Source organism: Pogoniulus pusillus, chromosome 11, assembly GCF_015220805.1.
Source record: "Pogoniulus pusillus isolate bPogPus1 chromosome 11, bPogPus1.pri, whole genome shotgun sequence".
Taxonomy (NCBI): Eukaryota; Metazoa; Chordata; class Aves; order Piciformes; family Lybiidae; genus Pogoniulus; species Pogoniulus pusillus.
The window spans coordinates 8828354-8843861 of record NC_087274.1 but is presented as its reverse complement, the minus strand read 5'-3'; the positions used below and the strand labels follow the sequence as shown (position 1 = coordinate 8843861).

Genomic DNA, 15508 nt, shown 5'->3' with positions numbered 1-15508 from the left:
GTTTCAGCTTCCAGGGAAAGGGAGAGATGTGCAGTTAGAGGAAGTAGATCAGTTTGTCTCCAAAGCTGGAGCTTCACAGCATAGAAGTACACTTTAAAGTTATTATTATCATGATACAAAGTATTGTTTTACCCTTGTTTGGGAATATATCTAAACCAAAGCAGAAAGAGACAAAATACCATGGGGTTGGATGGCCCAGGATGAGTTTTGTGAAAGCAGACAGAGGAACTCACTTGGCTAAACCTCTGTGAGGCAGCAAGCTTGTGTCGGGCACCCAACACTGAAAGGCATCATGGAGGTATGTTAAAACCTTACTTGGGGCATATATGTAACAGGGTCTTTTTTGATTAGAAATCTTTCTGCACAGGAATCCAGCTTTCTGCCCACACCAAGTTTCCAGAGTGGTGAACATCACCTTTGGGAGGGACAAACCACATGTTAGCAGGTTCTGCATGGTCAGAACTGAGCTTTGTGATCTGTGGGCCCAACTAGAGTCATCTTATCATAGAATCAGTCATAGAATCAACCAGGTTGGAAGAGACCTCCAAGATCATCCAGGCCAACCTAGCACCCAGCCCTAGCCAGTCAACCAGACCATGGCACTAAGTGCCTCATCCAGGCTTTGCTTCAACACCTCCAGGGATGGTGCCTCCATCCTGCTCCCTGGGCAGCCCATTCCAATGCCAATCACTCTCTCTGCTAACAACTTCCTCCTAACATCCAGCCTAGACCTCCCCTGGCACAGCTTAAGACTGTCCCCTTCTTCTGTTGCTGGTTGCCTGGCAGAAGAGACCAACCCCACCTGGCTACAGCCTCCCTTCAGGTAGTTGTAGACAGCAATGAGGTCTGCCCTGAGTCTCCTCTTCTGCAGGCTGCACACCCCAAGCTCCCTCAGCCTCTCCTCACAGAGCTGTGATCCAGGCCCCTCACCAGCTTTGTTGCCCTTCTCTGGACATGTTCCAGTACCTCAATATCTCTCTTGAACTAAGGAATCCAGAACTGGACAGAGTATTCAAGCTGTGGCCTGACCAGTGTTGAGTACAGGGGCAGAATAACCTCCCTTGTCCTGCTGGCCACACTGTTCCTGATGCAGGCCAGGATGCCATTGGCTCTCTTGGCCCCCTGGGCACACTGCTGCCTCATCTTCAGCTCCTCTCTACCAGCACCCCCAGGTCCCTTTCTGTCTGGCTGCTCTCCAGCCACTCTGTCCCTAGCCTGTAGTGCTGCTTGGGGTTGTTGTGGCCAGAGCGTAGAACCCAGAGAAGAAGTTCCCAAAGGGAGATACCAAAGCAAAACTGCTGCACCATTTTAAAAAAGGGAGCATTTTTTAAAGAGAAGAGGGAGAAACAAACCCTTAAAAATTCTTCTGCCACTGGAGCTCTGCTTTTCTGCTTCTCTCCATTTACAACTTCAATTCAACTTCAGTTTAAGTGAAACATTTTTATAGCAGCAGAGATGTCTCTACAGTGAAAAACGATGTGAGGAGCTAAGAAGCATTCATTGAATTTATTAGAGAAGGGTGAACACTAATATCGTGGATGATCCCACCCAAACCCCTCCATCCAGATATCTGGAGGGAAAGTAGTAACTAAATTTGGGCAACATCAAGCCAGGCAGCAGTATTTTGCTGTGCTTGGTAGAGGATGCAGCTCTGAAACCAAAGGGTTGCTGGAGAAGTAAAATCTGAAGAGTTTGCTTCACCTTGTTTAGGACCAGTGTCTCACTGAGGTGTCCTTAGCCTTTCCTTGTGCATTCCTGTTAGGATCTTGAACCCAGCTCCTGAATTTCTAACTAAAACCAAACATGATTTCATCCAAACAAAGCAAGGGAGATTCCTGAAGCTAAATGTGGTGTGTCCATAAACACAGCCTTTTGGAGACACTTTGCGCTTCATATACCTGCTGCTGCAAACCTCACCAGGGATGAAATTCACCAGGGATGAAATTCACCAGGGATGAAATTCACCAGGGATGAAATCCACAACACTTCTGCACCTTCTGGGGGCTTTTCTTCGAGTATCACCCTGACATTTGACAACCACAAGGCTGGCTTTTGAAAGGAGCCTCCCAGGAAGAAGCCCTACAGAGCAATCACTTCTCAAGTGACACTGAACTTACCTTTCAAGAATCTGGAAAGATGGAGAAGGTAACTCAGCTGTGATGTGGTAATGCTAAAGGGGTGAGATTGCAGCACTCCTGAAGGCACACAGAGTGAGAGGACACCTAAACCTTCAGGGACACTCAGGCCCTGCCAGATGAGCTGTGCACAGCAGTTGGCAGTACCAGCTGCCTCTGGGGAGCATAGGCTGCCAGCCAGCTGCCAGCATTACATGCCTCCAGGCCCCAGTAACCTCACAGATTTCAACTGAGTTTCTGCTTTTTCCTCATAACAGATTCTTTCTTTCTTTCATTTAACACCATAGAAGGGAGTATCTTACAGGAATGGCATTATTATCAAACCAGCTGGAGTCCTGGTTGCCTCCTGCCATCTCATTTTGAGAGCAGCTTTCTGCCCCCCCCCCCCCCGGCAAGTACTCAGATCAAGGAGCCATGCCAGGGCAACACGGGGAGCCTGCAGCACCTGCCTGCATCATGCCTCACCACAGCAGTGGTTATCTGATCCCACTCAAGTGCATAGATTTCTTTTCCTTCACATCCTCTGCTTGTGGGGACTCGCAGACCATTCATCCTAAAAGCACTGTTGCTGTTGGTAAGTATCCCAGGCAGACCTAGAGCAAGGCAGATGTTAAAATCCAGAGATTTATGAGGGGTTCAGTGTCTGCCTATGAAGGCAGCACCCACCACCAGAACTGGAGAAAGCTTACCTGGGGGAGGTCAGAAGTCACAGTACCACAGTATTATCAGGGTTGGAAGAGACCTCACAGATCATCAAGTCCAACCCTTTACCACAGAGCTCAAGGCTAGACCATGGCACCAAGTGCCACATCCAATCCTGCCTAGAACAGCTCCAGGGACGGCGACTCCACCACCTCCCCGGGCAGCCCATTCCAGTGTCCAATGACTCTCTCAGTGAAGAACTTTCTCCTCACCTCCAGCCTAAATCTCCCCTGGCGTACCTTGAGGCTGTGTCCTCTCATTCTGGTGCCTGGCTTCTCCTAAACAACCTCCACTGGGTTGCACAGTGACCTCAGGGAAGTTGTTCTTCCTGTGTCACTGTAGCAGAAATCGATAATCTTTATGAATCACAACTATTAATTTCTCTATGAATATCAATTTTATTATTAATATTCAAAACTTGGGAAAATTCCCTGAGTTTCTTTGGATTTTCAGTCGACAGGAAGCAATTGCACAGAATTGAACAGTTTAAAGAATAAGAACTTGGAAAACAGTAATGCAAGAACAGGAAAAATTCTAGCTATGCCTACAGGGTCTTGGCATCCATAGAATCATCAGAGAATCACAGAATCAACCAGCTTGGAAGAGACCTCCACGATCAGCCAGTCCAACCTAGCACCCAGCCCTAGCCAGTCAACAAGACCATGGCACTAAGAGCCTCATCCAGAATCAATGGGAAAATAGAATCAACCAACCAGGTTGGAAGAGACCTCCAAGATCATCCAGTCCAACCTAGCACCCAGCCCTATCCAATCAACTAGACCATGGCACTGAGTGCCTCATCCAGGCTTTTCTTGAAGACCCCCAGGGACGGTGCCTCCACCACCTCCCTGGGCAGCCCATTCCAATGCCAATCACTCTCTCTGTGAAGAACTTCTTCCTAATATCCAGCCTATACCTACCCTGGCACAACTTGAGACTGTGTCCCCTTGTTCTATTGCTGGTTACCTGGGAGAAGAGGCCACCCCCCACCTGGCTACAATGCCCCTTCAGGTAGTTGTAGACAGTAATAAGATCACCCCTGAGCCTCCTCTTCTCCAGGCTTTGCTTGAGCACCATTCACTGCAGCAGATGTACTCACCACTCTTTGGTCCCCGCGTAAGTGTCCTGGATGAAACACTCTTTCAAACTCCCAATGGTTCGGGGGCAGAATACAAATAAGTCAGGCAGAGGAGGAAGGAGATGCTGCTAGGCCACTAGTGTGAGCTGCAACAGGTGGCTGCCTTTAACGAGTCACAAATGAGGAGAGGCTCTGTGCAGACAAAGGTGCAGAAAGGCTAAATACAGAAAGGCAGGGTACAGAAAGGCAAATACAGAAAGGCAAATGTAGAAAGGCACAGTTTTTAAATCATCCCCCTTTATACACTTGATTTTGAAATGAAACTGGCCAATAGGCACTAGCACCATTGCTCCAGACAACAATTCAAAGCTTCGTGCCTCCTTTGACTAAGCAGGCACGGTGAGGGCAGCACAAAGCACCTGACAGTGGTGCTAAGCCCCTAGCCCTCAAGGCTTTGCTCATCTACTGGCACAAAACACCTGACAGTGGTGCTAAGACCCCTAGCCCTCAAGGCTTTCCTCATCTACTGGCACAAAACACCTGACAGTGGTGCTAACCCCCTAGCCCTCAAGGCTTTCCTCATCTACTGGCACAAAACACCTGACAGTGGTGCTAAGACCCCTAGCCCTCAAGGCTTTCCTCATCTACTGGCACAAAACACCTGACAGTGGTGCTAACCCCCTAGCCCTCAAGGCTTTGCTCATCTACTGGCACAAAACACCTGACAGTGGTGCTAAGACCCCTAGCCCTCAAGGCTTTCCTCATCTACTGGCACAAAACACCTGACAGTGGTGCTAACCCCCTAGCCCTCAAGGCTTTGCTCAGCTACTCATTCCCAGACCCCAGCACAACAGAAGGAGAGCCACGGTTAAACCTGCCTGGCAGGATTTATGCCCTACCAGGACAGTCACTGGTCACTAACTGCCTAGAAATCAGCAAAACCATTTCCATCACCCGTTTTGAGAGGTCAGTGATGTGCACAAAATGTTTTGCAACCCTTGGATGAGAGGTGCTAGACGGGGAAGGGAAAAGCTCTCCTTGAAGAGAGAAATTTAGGTTTGGGTTAGCTGTTAACAGTTGAACAGAGGAAACATTTGTCTACCAGAATAACTCCTCTGGTTTTGAGTAATGGCAGTCAGTCATCGAAGATGATCACAGTGCCCCCAGCAATGGCAGCTGTGCCCAGTTGGCTTCCCTGCCAACATGGTTGAAATGAGTCTCCTGATAAAAACATCATTTCAGTGCTCTCTAGAGCCCCTCCTCAGGTGAGAAACAATAGCAGGAGATGTAGTGGGGAAGTAAAGTCTTTCTTCTTTACCTTGTGGCAGCCTCTTCCTCACACCACGTATTAGGAGCCCTGGCATGAGTGGGGGGGGTCAGTGAGGTCATTGGAACAGAACATCCCCCCCAGGCACAGCCTGTTCCTCAGCCTGCTTTGGATCGTGATGTAGAAGAGGCTGAACAGAGATAATTATCCCAATGCTCATTACCCATTTGCCAAACACAGCAGAGCTTCTCTGTCATTTTGTTGTTGGCATCAGTTTTAGAATGACTAAATCTGTCGAGGAACCTCTGCCTGCCTGAGGCACAGCACCAATCACTCCCAACAGCAGAAGCAGATAAAATCCCAACCCAGTAACTTTGCCTGGCTGCTTTCAGTTGTTTGTTTGAATACAAAGGCACTGAGTTTATTACTGCAAACAGCTCTCCCACTGCAAAGCACCACCTGCATCTTTGCAGCAGCTTCTCCTAGGCAGGATGAGAAAGTGAAGCTCCACAGCCTGCAGCACTCAGTGTTGAGGGGAGGAAACTTCTTGCAGGTCTGGCTTAAATGTTGGGGACCACAGTGGAGGGATGGGCACAGAGCTGGAGCACTACTTGGGCTTTTACCAATACTTGTATAAGTGCATATTTTCTCTACCAGGCATTGTGTGCCCTGAGTATTAAGCTCTGGTATCCATCAGAAACATCCTTGAAGAAGTCTTTGGTTTAGTCCAATAAATGACAAAAAAAAAAAAAAAAAAAGAGAGAAACAAACAAAAAACCCTTTAAATCTGTAACTTCATGGTCTTGGATTCATAGAATCATAGAATCAACCAGGTTGGAAGAGACCTCCAAGATCATCCAGTCCAACCTAGCACCCAGCCCTATCCAATCAACTAGACCATGGCACTGAGTGCCTCATCCAGGCTTTTCTTGAACACCCCCAGGGACGGTGCCTCCACCACCTCCCTGGGCAGCCCATTCCAATGCCAATCACTCTCTCTGTGAAGAACTTCTTCCTAACATCCAGCCTATACCTACCCTGGCACAACTTGAGACTGTGTCCCCTTGTTCTATTGCTGGTTGCCTGGGAGAAGAGGCCACCCCCCACCTGGCTACAATGCCCCTTCAGGTAGTTGTAGACAGTAATAAGATCACCTCTGAGCCTCCTCTTCTCCAGGCTAAACAGGCCCAGCTCCCTCAACCTCTCCTCATAGGATTTGTGCTCCAGGCCCCTCACCAGCTTTGTTGCCCTTCTCTGGACATGTTCCAGCACCTCAACATCTCTCTTGAATTGAGGAGCCCAGAACTGGACACAGCACTCAAGGTGTGGCCTGACCAGTGCTGAGTACAGGGACAGAATAACCTCCCTTGTCCTGCTGGCCACACTGTTCCTGATGCAGGCCAGGATGCCATTGGCTCTCTTGGCCACCTGGGCACACTGCTGGCTCATCTTCAGCTTACTGTCTATCAGTATCCCCAGGTCCCTTTCCTCCTGGCTGCTCTCCAGCCACTCAGTCCCCAGCCTATAGCGCTGCTTGGGGTTGTTGTGGCCAAAGTGCAGAACCCTGCACTTGGCCTTGTTAAATCTCATCCCTGCCAGCTCAGATCCTTGTGCTCACAGCTCCAGAGAGGCTCTGTGGAAGCGGCACGGGAGGGAGCTCAGGCGCGGGGAGCAAGGCTTGGGCAGCCGCGCTGCCTGCAGGTGTGCCAGGGAAGCAGTGACGGTGTCACACCGGACTGCTCAGGAACCTGAACCAGAGCACTGAGAAACTGCTTTAGGCTGGGAGGCGCCTCAGGAAGGCAGTGCCCCGTGCTGCTTCCAGCAGTAAAGCTTTGCACCCGGCATGGAAATAGGACAGGGAGAGATGGGCAGCCTGGGAGGAGTGCTGAGGAGCGCAGCTGCCCAGGCCAGGGCAGCGTTTCCCGGAGCCTCAGCTCCTGCCGGGATGTGGGTGCAGAGCCAGCGCAGATGCCCTGCTCCAGAGGCAGCCAACTTCCAGCCTCACTTCTCTGCACATCCTCCCTCGTCTTGCCCTGCTTCCTGTGCTCACACAAGCCCAGCTCAGGAGCCCCCCGGTTCCACGGCAACCATCCAGCCCTTGTGGTGCAGGATGAGGAGGTAGGGGCAGCATGGGGGGGGCAGCAGCAGCAGCTCTGATAGCATCAGGACGTGGAAAGGAAGAGAGAAGCTTGCTGGCAGGAGAACCTTAGCTTCGAGCTCAAAAAGAAGCATCAAAGCAGCATGTTAATAGGCACTTTTGTCCTCTGTCACGTCTGTCACTAGGTGTTTATGTGGGGGAGCTCTGAGGGCTGTGTTTCAGGCTGTCTGTGGAGGGTCTGTGCCTAACTGCAGGCTTCACCCCAGGAGCTGCCTAACGACCCATCGCTCACCACAGACACATCCTCCTGCCCACCTTGGAGAGATCACGGATCAAACGTGGCTGTTTAGGTCATCGGTTCGGTAGAAATATCTGCTTGTTTTTAGCACGTTGCTGTCTTCAATGTCCTCATTTTAATCTTAGCCTCTTTTGCTTTTTCTGTCTCTGCATGTTCTGTCCTTTCTCTGCCTTACATTCACTTCTCAGCCTCTCCTGGGGACTCTGCTTCCACCCTGCTTTGCTCCACAGCTCAAACCACCACCCAGCAGACTCTCTAACACCCCAGTGAGAGTTTTGAGGCTTGGGGGAAATTTCACACCTCTCAGATTTCAAACCTGTTGTTCCAGGTTGCCCAGGAAGAAGGCAGAAGTCTCTATTGATTTCCACAACCTAATCAGAACACAGGCAGGTTTCTGCAAGTGTGATTGCTGTAAGCAAATCCTTCAACTACTAGGTGAGGGAGGATGCATCTGCATAGCCAGGAGCATAATCTGACAAGCGTTTACTTTACTGCTCCAGTTTAAACCTCCTCTGTCCCCTCATTTGGGCTGGTGCCTCTGGTGTTTGCAGCCTTGTGGGTTTAAAGGATTAAGCCGTTTTAGTTTGTAGAGTTGTTTTGGTTTCTCTCTAATTTTCCCAATCAAGCCAAAAATAATGACTCTTGTCCCGCTCAGATTCACCATCTGCCCCCAGGCAGCTAAGCCAATACAACTGATGGGCCATGAAAAGAAGTGATTGTAGAATGACATCTTCAAATTGGCTTCAAAAATAATAGGGGGACAGCTTCAGTGCGCCTGAGCTTCTTCTTGTTTAAGTATCACTCGGCTGGATCAGGGGCTGAATTCACCAACCAGCTTCTTTTACCCTGCTGCAACTAGAAATCTCTCTGAGACCTCTGTGCTTGGATGGTTTGAGTTGTACCTTCTGTTTTCTCCCTGCTGCAACTAGAAATCTCTATGAGACCTCTGTGTTTGGATGATTTGAGTTGTACCTTCTGTTTTCTCCCTGCTGCAAATAGAAATCTCTATGAGACCTCTGTGCTTGGATGGTTTGAGTTGTACCTTCTGTTTTCTCCCTGCTGCAACTAGAAATCTCTATGAGACCTCTGTGTTTGGACTATTTGGGTTGTACCTTCTGTTTTCTTCCTGCTGCAACTAGAAATCTCTAGGAGACCTCTGTGCTTGGATGATTTGGGCTTTACCTTCTGTTTTCTCCTTTCTGGTCAGTGAGCAAGGCTGTGCCTTCCCTTTCCAGAGATGCACATTAGCCCCCTGGGAGGCTCTGTAAAGCCTTCTGAGGCAGAGCAGCCATCAGGAACCTTTCTGCCTTTGCCAGAGCACCCATGAAGACACAGTAATGCAGTTTCATTCCACAATAATAGCATTTACGAGGAATCTTCAGTCTGGAAGGGAGCACACGCTCATGTATCAGCATAGGGGAGCAGTTTTCCTTATTGGGGACTTTGTGCTGTTCACTTTTCAGTGATTTGACTCACACTGCATGGACTTCATTTCCTGGCACGCTAACAGCTGGTGGGTTTGAAGGCTGCAGTTGGTGAGGGCAGTGCCTGGAATGGGTAGTAATTACTTGCTGAGCTCATTATAATTGTGCAGTTATTGAATAATTTGGAAAGGCAAGCAGGGGGAATATTTGCCTAATTGAGAGCTCATTTAATCACTGCTAAATTTAGATTTCCACAACAGTGCTCATGTTCCCCAGATCTGAAAAACCTTTGCTTATCCCCACTGCTGGGGGAAGCAGGAATGCTTTCTCTCTGGGCTTCAGTCAGTGAGGTGGCAGCTGCTCTTCACCCTGTGCTGTCAGCGTGTTGGTCCTTACTCCCTTCTAGCTCTAACCTGCCCTCACATGGCTTTGTGGCAGTGAGATCTCTCTGAAGCTGCCACCAGTCTCCAGTGAGATGTTTAATTAGAAACATCTCACCTGTAAGCACTCAGGCACTTTTGGGACCAAATTCTTGCCTGACAAAAACCAAAAAGATTGACAAAAGACATTACAGACAGAATAGCAAAGTAACAAAGCACAAGCAGGAGCAAAGCTGTCAAGCCCTTGCCATTGCTGTGGTGCTGCTGATCTAACACAGTTGCTGGGCACATGTTTCTCCTCTTTGAGGTTGTTGATAATTTAAAACTTAGGAAGCAAGTTTATCACCCAGAGGATGCTTTCTGGAGTCTGGACTAACTTCCAGGGGCTCTGGGGAGTCTGCAAGGCAGTGCTCAAGGCAAAAAAGCATTTACAGTTTATTGTCTTGTCTTTACTGTTTTGCCAAGAGTATCAAGTATCTGCATGAGAGTTCAGGCAGGCTGGGGACTGAAAGGATTTCGTTTGAAGACTTTTGGGGAGAGTTTTGAGGGCAGGACATAAATGGGAGCTAATGATTTGACTTGTGTATAACTTAGTTTTAAACAATGGGTTAATAGATTTAATCATACTTTTGCTTTGGATTTCTTATTTAAGTGCTTTCATCCTTTGTCCTATATTAATTTAACACATTATATTCTTCAGGCACAGTTATCAGTCAGGTGAAATTACCCCTGCAGATATGCCTCTGGGATTTGGCTGTCAGCTGGCACATGCTAGTGAAAAGGGTACCCTCCTCTCACTATGGAAGTCAACCACAGATGTTCAGAAAGGAGAAAAAGAGAACAAACAAAGCCCTGAAACTCTTGCTGACCACGGGCAGATTTATCCCCTTTGCACTTTCTAAGTGAAAAATGCGTAGAGGCTCCAAGAGCTCCTCCAATCCTGTCTGCAGCACAAAATAAAGAGGAGAAAGAGTCTGTCCTAAACCTCAGTCTTCACAGTAGGCTTCAGAACAGAGTAAACTCATTTTTTCTGTTAGAGAGAAGACATCAGAATAAGCCAGATCTTGTATGTGTGAAGACCTCCCAGTCTTTTACAAAGGCAGCTGTGAAACTCCTGCATTTTGCTTTTAAAGTGCTGCAAAAGCAAAAACTATTTAGAACAGGTCTTTCAGAGCAAACACTGCAAGGTTAGTTCTGCAAAAGAGAAAAGCTGCCAAAGCAGGATGATTTTACATCCTGACAACCTTGACAGCCTCCTTGCAGCAGCATGCAGCCATGTCATATCTGCAGTTACCCATGGTTACAAGATTGTTGAATGAAATGGAATCCAAACCTGTTGAGGATTGTCAGCTTTCAAACAGGCAGGATAAATGACCTGGCATGATAACAGGGCAAGGACTCCACTGGGCCCCTAACTGAGTATTTTGCCAAACTGCTCCAGATTAACAGCACTTATCCATTCTGAGCCTGGGCTGCTGAGGAGATGAGAAGCTTCTGGTGGGATCTAGTTCTTTGTTTTGGTTGGTTGGTTGTTTTTTTAATCAAGAGGCTAAGGCAGCTCTTCAAGAGATCCTGTAATTTCAAGTAGAGAAGAGTCACAAGGTCCTCTCCCTGTCCCCAAGGAAGAATCAGCATATGGGCTATAATTAGTGTTTGCTCTTCAATTTGTAATTTTGCTAAATTAATAAGGCTGAGACATCTACTTTAGCAAAACAATTAAATCATCAATGAAGCAGCTGCCTTAAGCTAGGCAAGTGACTTTGCTTCATCTTCCCCACCCCATTAGTTTCACAGCAGTAATTATATCATGTACTGGAGGGTCAATGTTTGTGTGCTTGGGGCAGCTTCCACTCCCAGGGCAGTCGTTTCTAGGAAGCACAGCTGAGCTAGGGGCTGATGGGCACACAGTGCTGCTAGCCATGGGCAGGTGTCACCCACCAGGGACACTGACTGGCTTCAGTCATGCTGCCAGTCACCCACCTGATCCTCCTATCCATCTCCTGACACGTCCTGCTTTAAAGCAAGGCTTCATGCAAAGCTCATCAAGGTGCAGAGCAGCTGCAAACAAAGAGGAAAAAAAGAACAATCTGCTTCAGTCATTCAGCTTTGCCCTTGCACTCCCTGGTCCTTGCTGCTGGGCACCTCTCTGCCTTCTTGCTGATCTCATGCCCTTAAGTTTTCTCCTGGATTTCAAAGGGTACTGTGCTGGGAAGAGGAGAACAGCAATGCTGCCAGGAGCTCTTCTTCCTGCTAAGTATCTTTCAGTAGCACAGCAGGGCAGTATGGATTTTCTACCTCTCCAGTCAGCCTCCCTTCCTTAGTGGTACCCAATGAACTACAGAAAGTCAACACCTGCAGAGTGCTGTCAGCAAAGGATGGCTGGAGAAATGCTGCAAAATTATCTCAGCTCTCAATACTCAGTGACATGTCTCTAAAAACCTGGTTGTCTCTTCCTGTGAAGGGACCCCATGCTCTGCTTAAGTCCCTGGGCCATCAATTCCCTGGGCCATCAATTCCCATCCAGTGTCATTTGGGGTGCTAGACCTTGCAGTTCAGCAGTGTTACTTGGCATTTGCTCCTTCTCACAGCAGGGGACCTCTTGCTTCCCATCATGTAATGCCTTGCTGAGTCCCAAAACCAAATGTAATCAATCTCCCATTCCCCTGTCAAGTCTTTTTTGCTGCCACCACCATTTTGGACTTGTCAGTCAGAGTCATCATGCAGCTTCTACCACATCCTGAACCTCTTCCTGGGGTGGTCTCTACCACCCACTTTGTGAGGGGCCAAGGAACACAAGGGGGTGTTCTTGGCTTCCTACACAGGACTGTAGTCACAATTCTTGTAAGCATCAGTTTTACAGCCTCATCCCAACATAAACTGGACAAATGGATGGAGTTCTGGCCCTGAGGATAAACACCCTCCCTGCTGTTTAGAGTAACTGTCTCCTGCAAAGAGAAGTGTGCAGCTGAGCTGACACCCTTGCTGCTGGGGAGCTACAGCAGGGTACAAGAGGTGCTTGCAGGCTGGTGGCACTACCTCAGCAGAGACCTTCCCCTGCTGTCAGGCACGAAGAGAAGCAGCCTAGAAGGAGGGTTAAGGCTAGAAAGAGGCTGTATGGTTAACTCAGCCTCAAACTTTGGCAGAGATTCAGAAGAGTAGCAGCCCTCACCTGAGCCACTTGTTAGAAGTTCTTCTAAGGGCTGGTTTGAGCCTGGGCCCAAATACAGAGGTTGGCTCTCAGGAACAATACAGCTGTAAAAAGTTCAGGTTGGAGGAGTTTTCCGAGGCAACTTAGTTTCAGCTTTTTAGCTGCTTAGGAATGGTAAATTCTTGTGTGGTTAGGAAGCATTCTTGCTATTATCTCCAAAAAGAATTTGAGTATTTATGGTCAGACTAGGCCTTTTGAAGGAGACTGAGATAAGCTCATTCACTCAAGCATTCTTTCCACACCTGCATGCTTCCCAACAAAACAGTGTTGCTCAGTTTCAAGGCAATTCTTTCAGAGGCAGATTTTTCTTGTTGCACTGATGCAGAGCTGAGCCACTGCTGATTCAGATGTACTCACAGTGTCCTCACCTTTCACCACCTTGGACACCAGAAGATAATACTTGGCTCTTCAGTGACACAGTCTGGTGGCTCTGGGCTGCTCAGGACATATTCAGCAAGTGTGCTGTGACTGTTAGAGACCTAACATCTTTTTAGTTTGAAAAGATGAGCCAGCAGTGTGCCCAGGTGGCCAAGAGAGCCAATGGCATCCTGGCCTGCATCAGGAACAGTGTGGCCAGCAGGACAAGGGAGGTTATTCTTCCCCTGTACTCAGCACTGGTCAGGCCACACCTTGAATACTGTGTCCAGTTCTGGGCTCCTCAATTCAAGAGAGATGTTGAGGTACTTCAAAGTGTCCAGAGAAGGGCAATGAAGCTGGTGAGTGGCCTGGAGCACAGCCCTGTGAGGAGAGGCTGAGGGAGCTGGGGGTGTGCAGCCTGGAGAAGAGGAGGCTCAGGGCAGACCTCATTGCTGTCTACAACTACCTGAAGGGAGGCTGTAGCCAGGTGGGGTTGGTCTCTTCTGCCAGGCAACCAGCAACAGAACAAGGGGACACAGTCTCAAGCTGTGCCGGGGGAGGTCTAGGCTGGATGTTAGGAGGAAGTTGTTGGCAGAGAGAGTGATTGGCATTGGAATGGGCTGCCCAGGGAGATGGTGGAGTCGCGTTGCCTGGAGGTGTTCAAGAAAAGCCTGGATGAGGCATTTAGTGCCATGGTCTAGATGACTGGATAGGGCTGGGTGCTCTTGGAGGTCTCTTCCAACCTGGTTGATTCTATGATTTTGCACTATTCCAGTCCTATTCCTATCTTCACCCTCTCCATAGCATAAACAAGCCAACACCAGAACTTAGGAAGCAGCTATGGGTGTCTGGAGCAGGTAGCAACCACAGCCTCAGAAGGCAGGTTAATAAGCAAGCTGAGACTTCTCTCCTCCTGCACAACCCTCCCCTGTGTGTCTGCCCCCAACTAGAAGGAAAGAAAACTACAGTTCAGTAACCCTGTCCAGGTGATGGGCAGGGGAGAGGCAGTGACATTTCAGCTAATTGATCCATTTATTCATTCACTCCTTTTCACTCAGTAAAAACAAGCTTTAAGAGTCAAAGGTTTGCTTCAGTTCTGCCAAGAGGTCTAATGAGAGGATGCTGCTGTTCCTAATGCCCTTTGTCATGTTTGTAACTTCACTGTTTAAGCCCTTAGAGCTGCAGACATGACAGTGCTATTGCACTCCCTGCTCCAGAGGAGTCAGACAAAGAGCAGTGCTGCTGTCGGACACCTTCACTTCTGCTTTCCTTGGGATCTTGCAAACCACACAGCTGACCAGATCTGAGGACAGAAGATTTAATTTAGACCTGAATATCAGTCTCTGTTCAATTCAGCTCTGGACAGGCTTTTGATTACTGTAGTTCTGTGCATGCTTTATGGCTGAGCTATTTAATTTAAGGAGAATAATCATTTGTAAGGGGCCCACGCCAAAGCCCAGATAATAATCAGCTACAAGGTCAAGATGTGTTTAACTTCTACTGCAAGTGATAACTTTTGGAATTCACTGACTCACAACCCACCTGGAGGTGCTGAAACCACTTAGAAAACAAAAGTAAAGCAATCTAAGAATGCACCTCACAGGATCACAGGGTATTAGGGGTTGGAAGGGACACAAGGAGATCATCTAGTTCAATCCACCTGCCAGAGCAGGACCACACAATCTAGTACAGATCACAGAGACACACATCCAGACAAGCCTTGAAAGTCTCCAGGGAAGGACACTCCACAACCTCCCTGGGGAGCCTGTGCCAGTGCTCTGTGACCCTTACAGGAAAGAAGTTCCACCTTGTGTTGAGGTGGAACCTCTTATGCTGCAACTCACACCCATTACTCCTTGTCCTATCCCAGGGAGCAGGTGAGTAGAGCCTGACCCCCTGCTCCTGACCCCCAGCCCTCAGATGTTTATAAACATTTATCAAATCCCCTCTCAGTCTTCTCTTCTCCAGACTAGAAAGTCCCAGGTCCCTCAGCATCTCCTCATAAGCCATGCCCTCCAGTCCCCTAATCATCCTTGTAGCCCTTTGCTGGATCCTCTCCAGCAAATCCCTGTTCCTCTTCAACTGAGGAGCCCCAAACTGAACACAGTATTCAAGATGAGGTCTCACCAGGGCAGAGACGAAGATACCAAGGCTCAAAGGTAGCAGGCAGTCAGCTGCAAAGGATCAAGGTCAGAATCAAGGGAAGGTGTGCAGTTTGAAACTAGGAAAGAGTCTTGTCCTTGGAGAGCTCATCCAGAAAGGCTTTAGTACAAGCTGCCAATGCTCACATGGAGGATAAAAAGTGGTTACAGAGATACTTTAGGGATAAAGTGATGATCATTGAGAGCTGAGTGGCAGGTTCCAGCAAACAAGACAGAATTATCTTTCAGCTTGCCAAGAAGCCTTACAAAAACAAGAGATAAGGCAGAGCATGCTATAGTTCTTTAGAGGAATTCAGAAGGAGCAGTAGACAGTCAGCACTTCACAGAGGCTCTCTTAGCCAGATTTGAGAATTCTTCCTTGCTGAATGAGGCTAAGATAATCAATGCATGCCAGAGCCA

General features: G+C 48.4%; 1 protein-coding gene across 1 annotated transcript in view; it reads left to right on the top strand.

Annotated features, from left to right (window-relative positions):
- LOC135179284 (urotensin-2 receptor-like) overlaps positions 1-15508 on the top strand; it is a 29671-nt gene that overhangs the window by 6837 nt on the left and 7326 nt on the right. The window lies entirely within an intron of this gene.